Raw genomic sequence first — 15,770 nt, 5'->3', positions numbered from 1 at the left:
TTCCCTGGGCAGTAACCTCCTACTGATGAAGGCTACAGGCAAGTCTCGGCCCTCTTCATTCACCTGAGCTAGAACAGCCCCCACGCCATGCTCTGAAGCGTCCGTCTGAACAATGAATTCTTTCGAAAAATCGGGTGCTTGGAGTATAGGTGCTGTGCACATTGCAGTTTTCAGGGTGTCAAAGGCCGTTTGACAGGCATCAGTCCAGATCACGTTTCGTGGCTGCTTCCTGGAAGTCAGCGAAGTCAAGGGGTGCACAATGTTGCCGTAATCCTTGACAAACCTCCTGTAGTAACCCGTGAGTCCTAAGAAGGCTCTCACCTGAGTTTGGGTTTTGGGCGGTGCCCAAGCCAGGATGGTATCAATCTTGGGCTGTAGGGGGTCCACCTTGCCGCTCCCTACTTGGTGCCCCAAGTACACCACAGAACCCTGCCCAATCTGGCACTTACTGGCTTTGATTGTGAGGCCTGCTCCGCGCAGGGCCAACAACACTTCCTGGAGGTGGCGCAAGTGTTCCTCCCAGCTGGCGCTGAACACTGCGATGTCGTCCAGGTAGGCGGCACTGAATTCCTCCAGCCCAGCCAAGACCTGGTTGACCAACCTCTGGAAGGTGGCAGGGGCATTCTTCATCCCAAAGGGCATCACCCGGAACTGGTATAGCCCATCTGGTGTGGAGAACGCTGACCTCTCTTTTGCCCCATCAGTCAAGGTGATCTGCCAGTACCCAGACGTTAAGTCAAACGTACTAAGGTACCGGGCAGCCCCCAACCGATCGATGAGCTCATCAGCTCTGGGGATGGGGTGCGCGTCAGTCTTCGTGACCGAATTGAGCCCTCGGTAGTCCACGCAGAACCGGAGTTCGGGTGAAGCACCAGGCGCTGCAGCCTTCGGGACCAAGACCACTGGGCTGGCCCAAGGACTGCTAGAGGACTCAATCACCCCTAACGCGAACATTTTGGAGACCTCCTCCTTAATGTACGCTCGGACCTTGTCAGTCACCCTGTAAGCCTTGTGCTTCACAGGAGGGCTGTCTCCGGTGTCAACGTCATGGACACACCAATGCGTGACACCCGGAACCAAGGAAAACAGATCCGGGAATTGCCCCAACAGTTGGCGACAATCCTGTTTCTGCTCAAGGGTCAGTGTGTCAGAGAGGACCACACCATCCACTGACCCGTCTTGCTCTTTAGCATACAGGAGGTCAGGAAGAGGCTCACTCTCCTCTTCCGTTCCATCATCTGTAGCTAGGAGCATGCCCACTTCGGACCTTTCTAAGTGGGGCTTCAAACGGTTGACATGCAGGACCCGCAAGGGGTTCCTGGGAGATTTCAAGTCCACCAGGTAGGTGACATCGCTCTTTTTCTCCACAACCTTAAACGGTCCAGTCCACCTGTCCTTGAGCGCACAAGGTTCCACAGGGGACATGACCCACACTTCCTGACCAGGCTGAAGCTCTACCAGAGTGGCATTCCGGTCGTACCATCGCTTCATCTCCTCCTGGCTGGCCTCCAGATTTGCCTGAGCAAGTTCTCTGAAGCGCCGAGTCTGGTTCCGAAAGGCCAGCATGTAACTGTATACATCCTGGGGAGGTTTCCTGGGAGATTGCTCCCAGCCTTCCTTGACCAGACTCAAAGGTCCTCTTACCGGGTGACCGTATAAGAGCTCAAAGGGGCTGAACCCTAGAGCCTTCTGCGGCACCTCGCGGTAAGCAAACAACAGGCATGGCAAGAGGACGTCCCATTTCCGCCTCATTGGTTCTTCAAGACCCATAATCATGCCTTTCAGGGTCCGGTTGAATCTTTCAACCAGCCCATTTCCTTGAGGGTGGTAAGGAGTGGTGAACTTGTAGGTTACCCCACACTCCTTCCACAGAGACTTCATATAGTTCGAAATGAAGTTGGTGTCTCGGTCGGACACCACCTCTCTGGGGAACCCCATCCGGGAGAAAACACCCATCAGTGCCCGTCCCACCACGGGTGCCGTCACTGTCCTGAGAGGGATGGCTTCCGGGTACCTCGTGGCATGGTCCACCAAGACCAGGATGAACCTGTTGCCCAGGGCTGTCTTGGGGTCCAGGGGCCCAACAATGTCAATACCCACCCGGTCAAAGGGGGTGCTGACCACCGGAAAAGGTTGGAGGGGAGCCTTCTGCTTTCTTCCGCTTTTCCCACTTGCCTGGCAAGTGCGACAAGTCTTGCAATGGATGTCTACATCCCTACGCATCTGAGGCCAATAAAAATGGGTGACAAGCCTGTCATAGGTCTTGTCCTGCCCCAGATGTCCAGCTAACGGTACGTCATGAGCCAAACCCAGTAGGAAGGCTCTGAAGCGCTGGGGTACCACCAGCACACGGGCTGACCCAGGTTCAGCAGCCTTAGGCTCGCTATACAGGAGGTCGTTCTCCCAGTACACAAAATGTGACCCTGACTGATCACCTGAGGATTGGGCTGAGGCCTGCTGCCTCATGCCCACAAGAGAAGGGCACACTTTCTGTTCCGCACAGAATTCCTCCCTGGAGGGACCACCATCCTGCTGCCAGTGGGTCAGCTCGGGCAGATCTCCCAGTTCGGCAATTTGTTCCCCGGTGGGCTCCAGGGCATCCCCCTCAGGGTCTACCTCCTTCTGGACCACGGGAACAACGGGGGCCGGTTTCCCGCGCCTCCTGCCTCTTCTCTTCACAGCTGGGTCCTGGGCCGTATTTTCAGGCTCCGGGACCCCATCAACACCCTTACTCGCTGTCATGGATCGAGTGGTTGCACACACCCACTCTGGCACACCCAACATTTTCAAGTGCGCCGCTCGCTCCACCTTAGCCCAAGGGGAGTCTTCCAAATCATTGCCCAGGAGACAGTCGACAGGCATGGCGGGCCTCACAGCAACCTGAAGAGTACCCGAAACTCCCCCCCATTCAAAGGAAACCTGAGCCAACTATCACTCTTTCTGGGAGTTATTGGCAGCTATCACGGGGTAGAATGCGTGGGGAACCACCTGCTCTCTGGACACCAAGTGACACTTGACAGCTGTCACACTCGCTCCGGTGTCTCTGAGAGCTTCCACTCTATGGCCATTAATGGTCACCCACTGCCTATATTTACTAGTGTTACTAGGCAGAGGGGGTGGAAGGACCATTTGCATGTCTCCTAGCGAGACCAGGGACATTTCTGCGGGACCCCTCCCACCATGGACAACCATCTCCTCCCCTCCCAAGGCTTCACTTGCCAACTGACGAGGGGGTGCACGCGGCGGTGCATTCGAATCCTTTTTGGGACACTGGGGGTCATAAAACCGGTGTCCCACCTGCCCACAACCGTAGCAGGTTAGGGGGCCCCTATGAACAGGTTTACCCGTCGGGGCCCCTGGCTTCTTCTCAGGGGGAGGCTGGGAACCTTTCCCTTGGTTCCCTTGGGGATTACTTTGGGGCCCTTTCTGAGACTCCTTCTGTTTACCCTTGTCCCCCCCACTCTTCTGCTGGGGACCCTGCCCACCTTTGGCTGAGTCTCCCACTGGACCCTTGTGGACCCTGGTACTGACCCAGCGGTCCGCCTCCTCAGCAAGTTTTCTAGGGTTAGATATCTTGCTATCAATCAGGTGCTGGCGCAGCTCTGGAAAACAGTTATTAGACAAGTGCTCCCACGCAAACAAATCATAAAGAGCTTCATAACTTTCCACTTTGCTGCCCTTTACCCAACCATCCATGGCTCTGCAAAAATAGGACACATATTCAACCCACGTCGTACCAGGCAACTTCTTACATTCTCTAAAAGCTTGTCTGTACTGCTCGGGGGTTAAACCATATCGCAACATTAAAGCATCTTTCATATGAGCATACGACATCCTATCCGCAACAGGCATGTCTAACAGGGTATCTCTTCCCTCATTCACAAAGCGACCCCACAACCCCGCTCCCCAATTCTTCTCAGGGACCTGGTGGGCCAACAATGCTAACTCATATGCTTTAAACCATTGACCAATATCTTCATTCTTATTGTAATCTTTGATCACATCTTTCGGGAAGTAAAACTTACTTTCTGCAGGCTCGGATGGAATGCTGCCACCAGAGGGATTCAACTCTAACTTTTTAGCTTGGATATCCAGTTCCCTCAACCTGGCTTCACGCTCCAAAGCTAACTTCTCTCGCTCAAACTCCAACTTTTTGATCTCTAAATCAGCTTCCCTTCTACCTCTTGCATTTTCTAACTCCAACTGCCCATTTATCTTTAGCCTTGCCATCTCCATGTTGTAAGCTCGCTCTTTCGCCCTTTCTTCTCTTTCTTCAGGGTAAAGACCTTTGGAGGAAACACTGCTTCCGGGAGAGGGCACAGGTCCATTCACTGGCACCTCCTCATCCCCTTCCTCTGTGGGTACCACCACCACATCAGAGGGATTTCTGGACTCCCACCAGGCCTGCAATGCTTTATAAAAATCATCTTTTCTCGAGAGGCCGGTGGTAGGAACTTCAAACTGGTTGCAAAAGTGTTTCAGCTCATCTTTCTTGTATTTCTTTAGCTTACTCCTCTCGAACTCTTCCACAACAACGATAGCAGGGGCAGTGACTCCGTTGTCACTCATGATGAAACCGGCAGTGTTCAGAAAATCAAGTTTCAGAAAAGCGGAGAACAAAAATAGGATCCTTCCGAATCAGATTGTGACTGCGTTATGGTCTGCTTTCACTACGTAGAGCACACTAATCACTGTACATGGGTCATAAATGCAAGGTCCAAATCCTCACCGCTGCATCCAATGTTAGAACCGGCTGTCTCTAGTTGGCAGAGGTATACACTTCTGACAAATAGGGACACTCCTTTTCTAGTCAGGGCAAGGGTATCACACCCTTCGATAACCCCTGCTCACCCCCTTGGTAGCTTGGCAGAGCAGAACAGGCTTATCTCAGAGGCTGTGTGTTAAGCAATTATGACCACATACAGTAATACAGTGAATACGCTACAAATGGACACGACACCGTAGTATTATAAAAATAAGTATTTTTATATAAGACTTAGCACAAGACCAAATAACGGCAAAACTGTACGCAATCGGAATAAATACGTTCAGGAAGGAAAAAGGGATAGTTCAAAGGTAGTTTCTTCTTTAGCACAAAAGTCTTTTAGTATCAAGCAAATCTTCTTCTTGGAAACACAGTTCTTAGCAACAGGGTAACTCACACGGGAGCTACACAACGTCGAGGCAAAGTTAATCCAAAGGCGGGGCGTCGACCGCGAGGAGCGCTACGTCGTGCCTGGAGTCACACGGACCCCCAACAACACAGTACCTTAGGAAAATGAAGCACACGATGATCAGCGGCGTCGAGCAATCCGGCGTCGCGTCTTCGGTGTCGATCAGGCCTCAGCAGGCGTTGTCGATGATGCAGTTGCACAGAGTGAGCAGCGCTCACGGCGTCGAAGGGCACACGGTTGATGCGATCAGCAGCGGGGCAGACACGAGGTCCTCTGGAGTTAGAGCCGTACTCCTACTCACTGGCGTTGCTGCTGGCGTCGGTTGGGCCCAGCGTCCGATCGTCGTGATTGCTGGTTCTTTCAGAGGTGCTGGATTCACACTTCCAGCAAACAGCACTTTTAGCAGGTGAAGTCCTTTAGCCCTGTGACTTCAGCAGGAGACTGGCACTCTTCCAGTCCTTGGAGATTTTCTTAGCAAGCGTGAGAGTACACACACAGTTCCTCTCTCCTGGTTCCTTGGCAAAAATAAAGAAGCACTGCAGGATTCCCCCAACAACAGCACACTGGCAGAAGGGGTAGGCAGTCCTTTAGATCAACAGGCTTCTTGTCCTTGGTTACAGGGTTCCTTGTCAGAAGTGATCTGATTTCCTAGTTCAGGGGTCCTTCTCTTATAGCCCTTTTCGTCTTTGATCCCTTTGTCTATGCCGGGGGTTTCCCAACATCCTGGGTCTGTGGTGGGTGGAGCTAGGCAATAGCACCTGGCCTATTCATCGAGCCGGGCTGAGTCCTCAGACGCCCCGCAGGAGGCGGAGCCAGCATCGATACTGGCAGGAGCAGAGCTATCGCCCTCCCGGCAGGAGGTGGGGCTAGGATCGTCCATGGCAGGCACAGAGCCATCAGTCGCTTGGCAGGAGGTGGAGCCAGCATTGTATCAGGCAAGGCAGGCTATCAACAACTACTCTCCCCCTACTCTCAACGTAAATGTCCCACTCATCCCACACTGACTCATCCAGACCTCTTGGAGCCACCCAGCTCCTGTCACACACACGTAAGACCAGCAGAGACCAGATATGGTTAGACAAGAAAATAGGCACTTTCTAAAAGTACTATTTTCGAACCCAGAGTCCAAAAACCACCCATACCAACGGATGCGTAATTAAACCCCGAGTTCAGGGATACCAAACTCGACATTGCACCGTGCTCTCCGAGCCAGCTAGGACCATAGCATTAATAATCCCGGCGGCCCATTCTATCCAACGGAGAGCAGGCTACCTCGCAATAGTGAAGCATGAAGATGGCGGCACTTCACTATCAGGACATGCCAACTTGGTCAGGCTTGTCCTACCTTACACTTACAATGCACCCTGCCCACGGGCCTACCATAGGGGTGACTAACATGAAGTTAAGGGAAGGTTGGAGGGGCTGGCAAGTAGGGATACCTGCGCAGCCGGCGTGACAGTACAAGACTGCACGTGGGTCTCGCAATGACCGACCCGTAGACATTCTTTTACGAGGCCGCTCCTGTGGGTGGCACAACACGTGCTGCAAGCCCACGAGCGGCATTTGTATTTACAAGCCCCGGCACTCCTGGTGCACTAGACCAGGGACTGACAGTAAACCAAATAAGCCAAACATGGATACAATAGATACATCATTTTAACATAGGGAGCACTTGCGCTATGGCACTGATCAGCAGTGACACGGCGCCCAAAGCATATACCAGCAAAACATTGTAAAACAGTAGAGGCAAACAGAAAAAATGGAGGAGAGACTCAAGCCAAGGATGTCAGGTCTAACAGACTTCAGCTGAGCGTTACATTCCACCCAGTCACTAGCCTTTTTTAGCCACAGGCTATGTGCCTGCAAACTTGCCTGCTACCCGGAGGGCTCTTTAAACATTGTGGCTGGTGAAGAACATGTTGAAGCAGAGGCTCTGCCTTTGCAAGGCGGACCAATCATTCCGCCATATTGGATACAGAGCGCTGGACTGACCTGGCACTCCATCGCTAAACCAGCCAGTGACTGGCACCCTGGCGAACGCTAAAGACAAATATGACCATGCTGCTGGCTCTTCTTTCAGTGTTTTGATTTGCAATGTTTGCAGCACGTCAATGTCACCAAAGTGTGTCTTTTACTTGTCCTTGAACGGGAACCAGTGTCGCACCTCAGGCAGACCCTTCATAATGGCCTTCACAATCTTGACATTGGCTTGTAGGCCTTGAAACAACTCTACCTCGCTGAGAATATCTTGTAATACATATCCAACAGCAACCCGTCTGCTCCTGCGACCAAGGGACAGTCATACAGACAGCACTGTGTACACGCAGTGGGGACACGGAGCTCTCCAGGCTCAACTCTAACTTGTGGAAAGCACTTCTGCCTGACATTCAATGCTTTTCCTTTCGATGGCATCCAGGAAAGCTGCAAAATTGCAAACGCTCCTATAAACAGCCTCCAGTCTGTCCGGAAACTGCTATTCTGTGCAACTTAGTGCGACTTAGGTTGCCTATATGTTCATTATAAACCCGTAGCACAGAAATAAGTGGTAACATTGGAATCGCACTGCAATACATTCCAATAGGCTACCTCCGTAACTATGTATTTCCTATTCTTTACCCTTTCATCTTTTTGCAGAACCCAAACGATTACCCGATCGATACAATGCGATGCTTATATTAATGCATTTTAAGGACGTTTTCAAAGATTAAATCTTAGTGCGTCACCAAGTGTGGAGCGTCCAAGTGTGGAGCATCAACGAGAACACCAGCCACTCCAAATGTTCTAAAAAAAAAAGAAACAAGGGTTGTAAGTCATTAATTTGATGGTTTACACAGTGTTAAGAAGCCCCAGATGGGAAACATGCACTGTAAAAGAATGTGTAACATCACATAATTTGTACATGACACTAACGAGAACAACAGCGTAGCATTGTGTGACATTGTTAAAAGATATGCAGGGACTTGGTGCTCCACTATTCTGGACGCAATCTACCCCCATATACTAACCAGCATAAGTATGAGCCTCGCGCGGCAGCTGGGGGAGGGGGCCTGGGCCATTCCCTTATGGGAGCGTGCAGCAAGGCGCGATGATTGCCACCATATGGCGCTGCGCGCTCCCGTAAGGGAATCGCCAGACGTGCACGCGTTTCCATTGCAAGCAATGCATCGCGTGCACGTTTTTGCCCCCAAAGCTGTGCCGATGGCTAAAGGTCTCTCTCCTATGCAGCGAATGCGCACTGTGTAGGAGAAACCGGAAACAGTATTTATTTTTGTTGATATTGCTAGACCATATATGTCTTAAACAGAGTCTTGGTATTCTATCAGGGGTTAATCCCCGCTGTCCTATTTTTCTACTCAGGTCATTGAATAGTTGTCATTGTTTTAGAGAATTTTGAGCTATACATCACATTAAATTATCATAATTTCTATCTGGATCAAACAATAAAGAGAGTTTTTTATGAGTGAAGGGGTTTATTATTTAAATTCTTAGTAAGCAATCTATATTAAAGTCATATGTTAAATTCATCAATATCAGTCATTAGAATCTTATTAGAAATCAATAAGTACTCAATAAATAACAATAAGCGTGTTCCATAAGTAAATAAATCCTACTCTAAGAAGGAGAAAGAAAAGGTGTCAGTCTCAGATACCCATAGAGAATTCTGATGTCAAGAGAACGCTCAAAGCAGAACTTCTCATAAACAGAGATTCTAGAAATTCAAAGTCATGATACAGCTCAAATAAAGTTTGAAGGGATTTGGAAAATCGGTGGATGGAATGTAGAGTTAAGTCTACTCTAGGAACACACACTATTCTAGACAGACAAGAATATAGTTTCAATCTTTATGTAGCTTCTTCCCTCTTCTGTCAAGCAACCAGCTTCCGGAACGTATACTCCCTGTCTTTTCACAGGAACACAATATTCTTAAGACAACAACTTCTAAAACTGCAAATAGGTCTAAGTTCTCATGATTCCTTCTCCCATTCAATTCCATATTTCCTAAAGTGAAACGTCATCCCTAACCTTCTAAATAACAAGTTTATTCATTAGCTACCAATGGTCTTTTTGGAGGATGTATGACATTATAACGCATGCTTTTACAACGCATGCTTTTACAACGCAGGTTTTACTAAGCATACCTTTACAACGCATTACACTTTGGGGTGATGGATAGTGAATAGTTTAATTTACTATTCCAACTCCAGTCCCCGTGGACACTAGGGAAGGTGTTGGATAGTAAATTAAACTTATTCCCTATCCTTGAGTGCCCCCCAGTGTAATGCGTTGTAAAGGTATGCGTACTAAAACCTGCGTTGTAATAGCTTTGCGTCGTAAAAGTTTCATTGTAAAGAATGTTTCCCCTTTTTGGAAGTTGCAACATACAGTCCAGTCCAGCTGCAACATCCTGTCCAGTTCGTTTCACCCCAGATTTACTGTTGGTCAGCATAAATACTCTTTGCATGGATGTCAGTGGGTTTGGGGAAACAATGTCTCTCTCTCTCTCTCTCTCTCTCTCTCTCTCTCTCTCTCTCTCTCTCTCTCTCTCTCTCTCTCTCTCTCTCTTTCTTTCTCTCTCTCTCTCTCTTTCTCTCTCTCTCCCTCCCCTTGTCCAATTCGTTTCACCCCAGATTTCCTGTTGGTCAGCATAAATAATCTTTGCATGTATGTCAGTGGGTTTGGGGAAGTGTGGATATTGGAAAAACAACGAGAGAGAGAGGGTGTAACAAATGGGGCCACTCTTGTTCCCTCTAAACAATATTAAAACAACAACAAAAGAGTGTGCCAAACAAACAAAGAGAGCCAGCCACTCACTGACCAACCTAGTTGGTGACATGCTCCATCATAGGGTCCCCACCAGAGAGGCAGAGTGCCTCTCCGGTGTGCTACAACGCCTGACTACAGCAGAGCAAGTATTTTTGTGTGTGACGTGAGTGCAATGGTACGAGTGAAAAGATGTAATCTAAAAGGTGCCTGAATTTAATCCCCAAAAAATGTTATTAGTGGAAAACCAGGCATCAATAAAAACAGGTGCATTGGATGTCTAATAACTGGATAACTTGACCAGATACATCCTATTCTGAGAAGAAAAAATTGGTCGACATGTTTCTGCTTCAAAATGCAATTGGCGAAGCATTCATCAGGACCAGCACACCATGGCGCTATGCGCACGCTAATGCACACCCTAACCTGTGGTGGAATGAACCGAATCAACTCACGGTTATCTAGTTGACCCTTCAGGACTCCTGAGAGTCAATAATATCTGTGAAATTAAACAGACAAGCAAACAGACAAACAGAACAAGTCATATGGCAAAGTGGTACATTATAGCCCAAGTGCTTATCCATAATCCAGAGTGTCTAGACTCGTGCTGCTGTTTAGTGCTCTCCTAAGTGCAGTTATATCACTAGCAACTTCATGTAATGCATTTGTGTCAGTGACATGTGAATCAACACTAACACTTTGTGCTATACAGGTGCTTTCGAGACGTGCTCTATTACTGTATAGCATTAAAACATGAAAAAAGAGGCGCGCCTACTGTCATGCACACTTTACACGGAAATTACCGGTAAGTGTTTTAATTTAAGCAAAAGAACATGACTATGCTGCTGGAGCGAGAGTGATTGCAATACTCAAGCTAAAAACAGATAGAGCAGTTTGTTGAGCAAGGGTTAAAAAACTTGTTGCTACAAGTATGTTGTTAAAAGTAGGGCTTACGTGAGGAAATGTATGGCCTCTCGACATGGATCCCGGTGGGGGGCGGTGACTTATAGTCAAACACTGTAGGGATTCAAGAAAACAAAAAACTTCGGTCAAATTAGTAGTTGCCCTTGGGTTACCTTAAATTCGTGGTAGCGCTCTCGAATCCACTTACTTCACCAAAGACACATGCCCGTATTTCACCTGCATACTCCCTTCATTGGACCCCAAGGATAGCTCGGTGTCTGCTTCGCATGTGTTTTAAATGAAAAAGATTGCCAGGTGGCAGGAGCGCGGAGCGCTTCACGCACAGACAGGTGCAACGACGTGTTACGCTAAGGATTAGCATAATGCAAAGAGCTGAAACGCTCATCTCTATGTGTGTGGTTTTTTAACTCATGCTCAACAAACTGCTGTATCTATTGCTAGCTTGAGTCTTGCAATCACTCTCTTGCAATCCTTTGTAAAGCATGCATGACAGTGAGCGCGCATATCTTTCTTCTTTATTTTCAATAGCAGCCATTTTGACTTGTAACTGCTCAAAACAGAACTCAATTTCCCAAGAACCAAAGGGAAACCATAAAGTTCAACAAAAAACATGCTCCATCAATCAGGAGCCATCAGTCCTATGAACTGGTCTTGTACCTTGTCGGATTCCCTCTTTCTTTCTGCAACCAAGCCAACAGTGGAAGATCTTTACTCTTGTTCCACGGATTCCAGACCTAAAAGCAGAAACATTTGTGACTCCTGGAGAAAACAAAGGCTTACGAACAGCAAGCTCATTGAACATCAGTCATTACAGAGAAAAATGAAAATGTGTTACTTACAGGCAGATTCAATAACCCGGACGGGTCATGATTGATCCATGGGTGAGCTAATCCTCACCTCAGAGTCCGTGAAAGAATTTAAACTTTCCGTTGCGAAGGCTAGGAAATATTTCACTCTATGTCAGGACCCTGGTTTAAAAAAAACATTTTGAAGGTTGAATCTGACAACCAGTCTGCAGCATTCAGAATGTCCTCCAAACGAGCTCTCAAAACGAAAGTCTTTGAAGCCATTGTCCTCCGTGCCGAATGCGCACCAAAGACTTTGGTGTCGATGCCTGCTTCCGACATCTGCCACCGAACCCACTTGGCTAGGGTCGGTGACAACACTGCTCTAAAAGGTTTCCTCAGACCAATTAACAATTGTCGTTCCCCATGAGGCCCTTGCTCCTCCGTCATTGACTAGTAGGCCTTAATACACCATACCATGCACAATTTGGGTGCATTTGGGAAGACCAGGTAGGAGATCACCGAGACTGTCACTTAGTTCGACATGTCACATGGAACGTGGACCCCTCAGGGGTGAAGGAGTGACCCGTGATATTGAGGGCACAGACGTCGGACACCCGTCTGCAAAATATCAAACAGAGCAACATTGCTAGCTTCGCTGACAACTGCTTGCATGAAAGTTATTCATTGCTAGGTCACCCTAACAACAAATTCAAAACCTTATTCACATCCCAAAGGACTAAATACCACAGTTCCAGTGGAAGGGACCTCCGAATACCACGTAGCAGTTTCTTGACCAATGGGTGTTCACCCACCAGAAGATTCAGCACGTTATTATGACCTGCTGAGATGGCAGACCGAAAGGTATTAACTAAGTGATAAGCCATGCCGTCTGAGGCAAGAGATGTCAGGAAATTTAAGATACGGACAATGTCTGCCCCCAAGGGATCCAGACTTCATTGCAGACACCAAGCATCCCTTAATTGTTCAAGAGAGGAGGTCCGCAGCATTACTTGAAAGGCCCAGGAGTTGCCATTGAGCCCGGTAATGATCCACGCCATAAGTGGAAGGGAGTCATTCAACACCAGTAGCTGAACCTAAGGGGTGGATCCTGGAGTTTTTCCCTAGAAACAGCGGGGCATTCCTGCACAAAAAACTATGCAGAAAGGCGTTTTTCTCTTTGTATGTGTTTGTCTGTGTGCTGCACAATGTAGCACACATTCAAGTAGAAAATATAGGGGAGAAATACAAATATTTCTCCTCGTTACATCAGCCTTGGGGAGATGCAGGATTTTGCCATAAATCAATTTCTACAAACCTTTAAAGATAAGTATTTTCATCACAATCCATGAGTGGATGCATGGGAACACACCTGTGCCACCCATGGAATGCAAATTGTCCTGTGTTGAATTACTTTGGGTTACAATGCAACGTAAATCATGATTTGATTTGATTGTACATACCAACCTAACACTTTGGGCCCCATTAGGATGGCGGGCGGATTGCCCCTGCCGGGCAGGCGGGGGCAATCCGCCCGCCATCCCCACAGAAAAGACCCCCTGCCATATCACAGTGGCTGGGGGGGTCTGCGGCAGACTAAAAGACCGTCCGCCACTTTTCCGTCCGGTCGACATGTCGGGTGGAAAAGGGTTCAATATAGTGGCAGTGTCTGACAGACACCGCCAGCCATATTACAATGTGTCCTTGAACATGCCTTTCCGTGGCTTCAATGGAAAGGCATGCAGAGTCTGCTTGGGGGGCCCCTTGCGGCCCCCCAGGGACTCCGGGGGGGGGTGGAGGGTGCACATGGGGAGTACCTATGGTACCCCCCTGCCTTTCAATGAACAACGTGGCAGGCACAGCGCGGTGCCTGTCACGTTGTGCATTGAAACTCACAACCTGCCTCTGTGGCATTAAGAAGGGGCGGTGCTCTCTGCACCGCCCGCCGCAATGTTGCAGATGCCCAATGCGCCCTCCAGTGTGGCAAGTGCATGCAAATTGGGAGTGCAGGACCCCCGCACTCTCAGCGAGCGGTCCCAGTTACCGAGGGTATGGCGGGCGGCAAAGTCCGCCCCCATACTAATGGGGCCCTATGTGTCCAGTCTGCGTTAAAAAAGTAATGGGAATCCAACACAACTTAATTTTAAATATCGGCCTAAGTTCGCAGCAAAACAATATGATGTGTTTCTGAAATACACACAACACTGAAACGCTTCTAACTTACGCAATACTGCATTCACACACTTTTTCATTCTGACACTACTACCTTACAAGCATAAGCAACCTATTAATCCTGTCACTTAGCCGCACACCATTGCCACAGCAACACAATCATAATAAAAGAACAATTTTGGTGATCAGCACATCAAAATGTTTTCTACTTAGACCAGGAAAGAAGCACTTCAAAAATGTAAATGGTTATGTGTGTAGTCCAAAATCGTTACATGTAACATATCTATAATTTCATGTGTTTAAATAGTGATGCACGTTCAGTCCATTAAAACAGCCAAAGAGGCCAATTCGTATTTCTGTTTTATTATTTATTCTTCTTTACCCAATATAACAAAAATTTCTATTTAGGCCACAAAATAAATTCACCCTCTTCGATCCAAGGGCACCCATTTAGTAGCATGCTGCCCAGCCGCAATTGTGCTTTAGCACACTGAGTGAATGAAGCAAACCGAAAATGCAAATGCAATGAAATACGCATAAATCTGTTAGTTAGCCCTACTGATGTCATTCATTTGATTGCCTACAATAGCTTTGCTGCATTGTGTACATAACTCTTCGAATGAGACCTGTGCGACCCTTTGTCCTTCATTCACATTGCAAAGGCAAGCATGGTTGGACATCTTGGGAAAGTCTGTTAAAGCATAAGAAAAAGCATTCCAAGATGTTTGCTATGCATATGCACAAGGACACCAAGCATGGGTGACCACTGTGGGGTGAATTATGAGAAAGAAAGAAGGAAAGAAAGAAAGAAAGAAAGAAAGAAAGAAAGAAAGAAAGAAAGAAAGAAAGAAAGAAAGAAAGAAAGAAAGAAAGAAAGAAAGAAAGAAAGAAAGAAAGAAAGAAAGAAAGAAAGAAAGAAAGAAAGAAAGAAAGAAAGAAAGAAAGAAAGAAAGAAAGAAAGAAAGAAAGAAAGAAAGAAAGAAAGAGAGAGAGAGAAAATAGTCCGTTTTACAATGTTGTGTCCTGATGTCAGCATTGGAAGGATAGTACTCATTCAATAAAAAACACGGTAAAACCGAAATGCTCCTTGTGTGGGCAAGCACACGAATAAGGGAGAAAGCTAATTAATCAGAAGCAAGGAACAGAACTAAACAAGAAGGCCATCAAATCATGAGCAAGGATGGACACAAAACCCTCTCTAAAGGTGAAATTCACAAAAAGACATATGACTCGTAAAATTACAAGTGCGGAGTCTCCACAGTCATGGCGGAATCTCCGAACTCAGGGTGGAATCTCCGCACTGCAGTGCTCAATGCAAAAATTCCTCTACAAATGCGGAGAGTCCACCACGAGTGAGAAGACTTTGCACTCGTAACTCTACGAGTCGCAAGTCCCTTAGTGAATCGGGCTCTCAATTTATATTGAACACAATGGGTCTGTTGCCAATGAACAGCTAAAGCTATCTGTAGGCGAGAGCTAAAAACCCCAATCAATTGAGTGAAAGAGCCAAGCCAATAATTCATTGTAATATAAGTCACTACTTTTACCACATTAGTGAAAACATGGAGCATGTTCTTAAATTTGGATGAAAGAAGGCCTGCTTCCTTAAACCAAGATAACCTTCAATAGTAGGCCTTCTTTGGCCCACGCTTCTCACTCTGGTTGCAACTAAATATGTTAAGATAGATGGCTATCATGGAAAAGGACCAATGCTTAATCAGAGGAAGACTGCAAGCTGGGGCCTTGGTGACCATGCAGTGGCTACTGTTTAGTGATACATAACGAGCCTTGATGACGGAAGGTTGCCACTGATTCTCAACATTGTAAGGTTACATTTCGCAAGTTGATTACTGGTGACTGGGTTAATGCTTAACAAGACAGAACAGTTCTTAAAGTTGTAGAGATTGCCCCATGACTAGAAAGATGCCTAGGTGGATGTGCCACAAAAGTCAGC

Source organism: Lissotriton vulgaris, chromosome 10, assembly GCF_964263255.1.
Source record: "Lissotriton vulgaris chromosome 10, aLisVul1.2, whole genome shotgun sequence".
Taxonomy (NCBI): Eukaryota; Metazoa; Chordata; class Amphibia; order Caudata; family Salamandridae; genus Lissotriton; species Lissotriton vulgaris.
The sequence above is the reverse complement of the archived record's forward strand: the minus strand, read 5'-3'. Positions refer to the sequence as shown.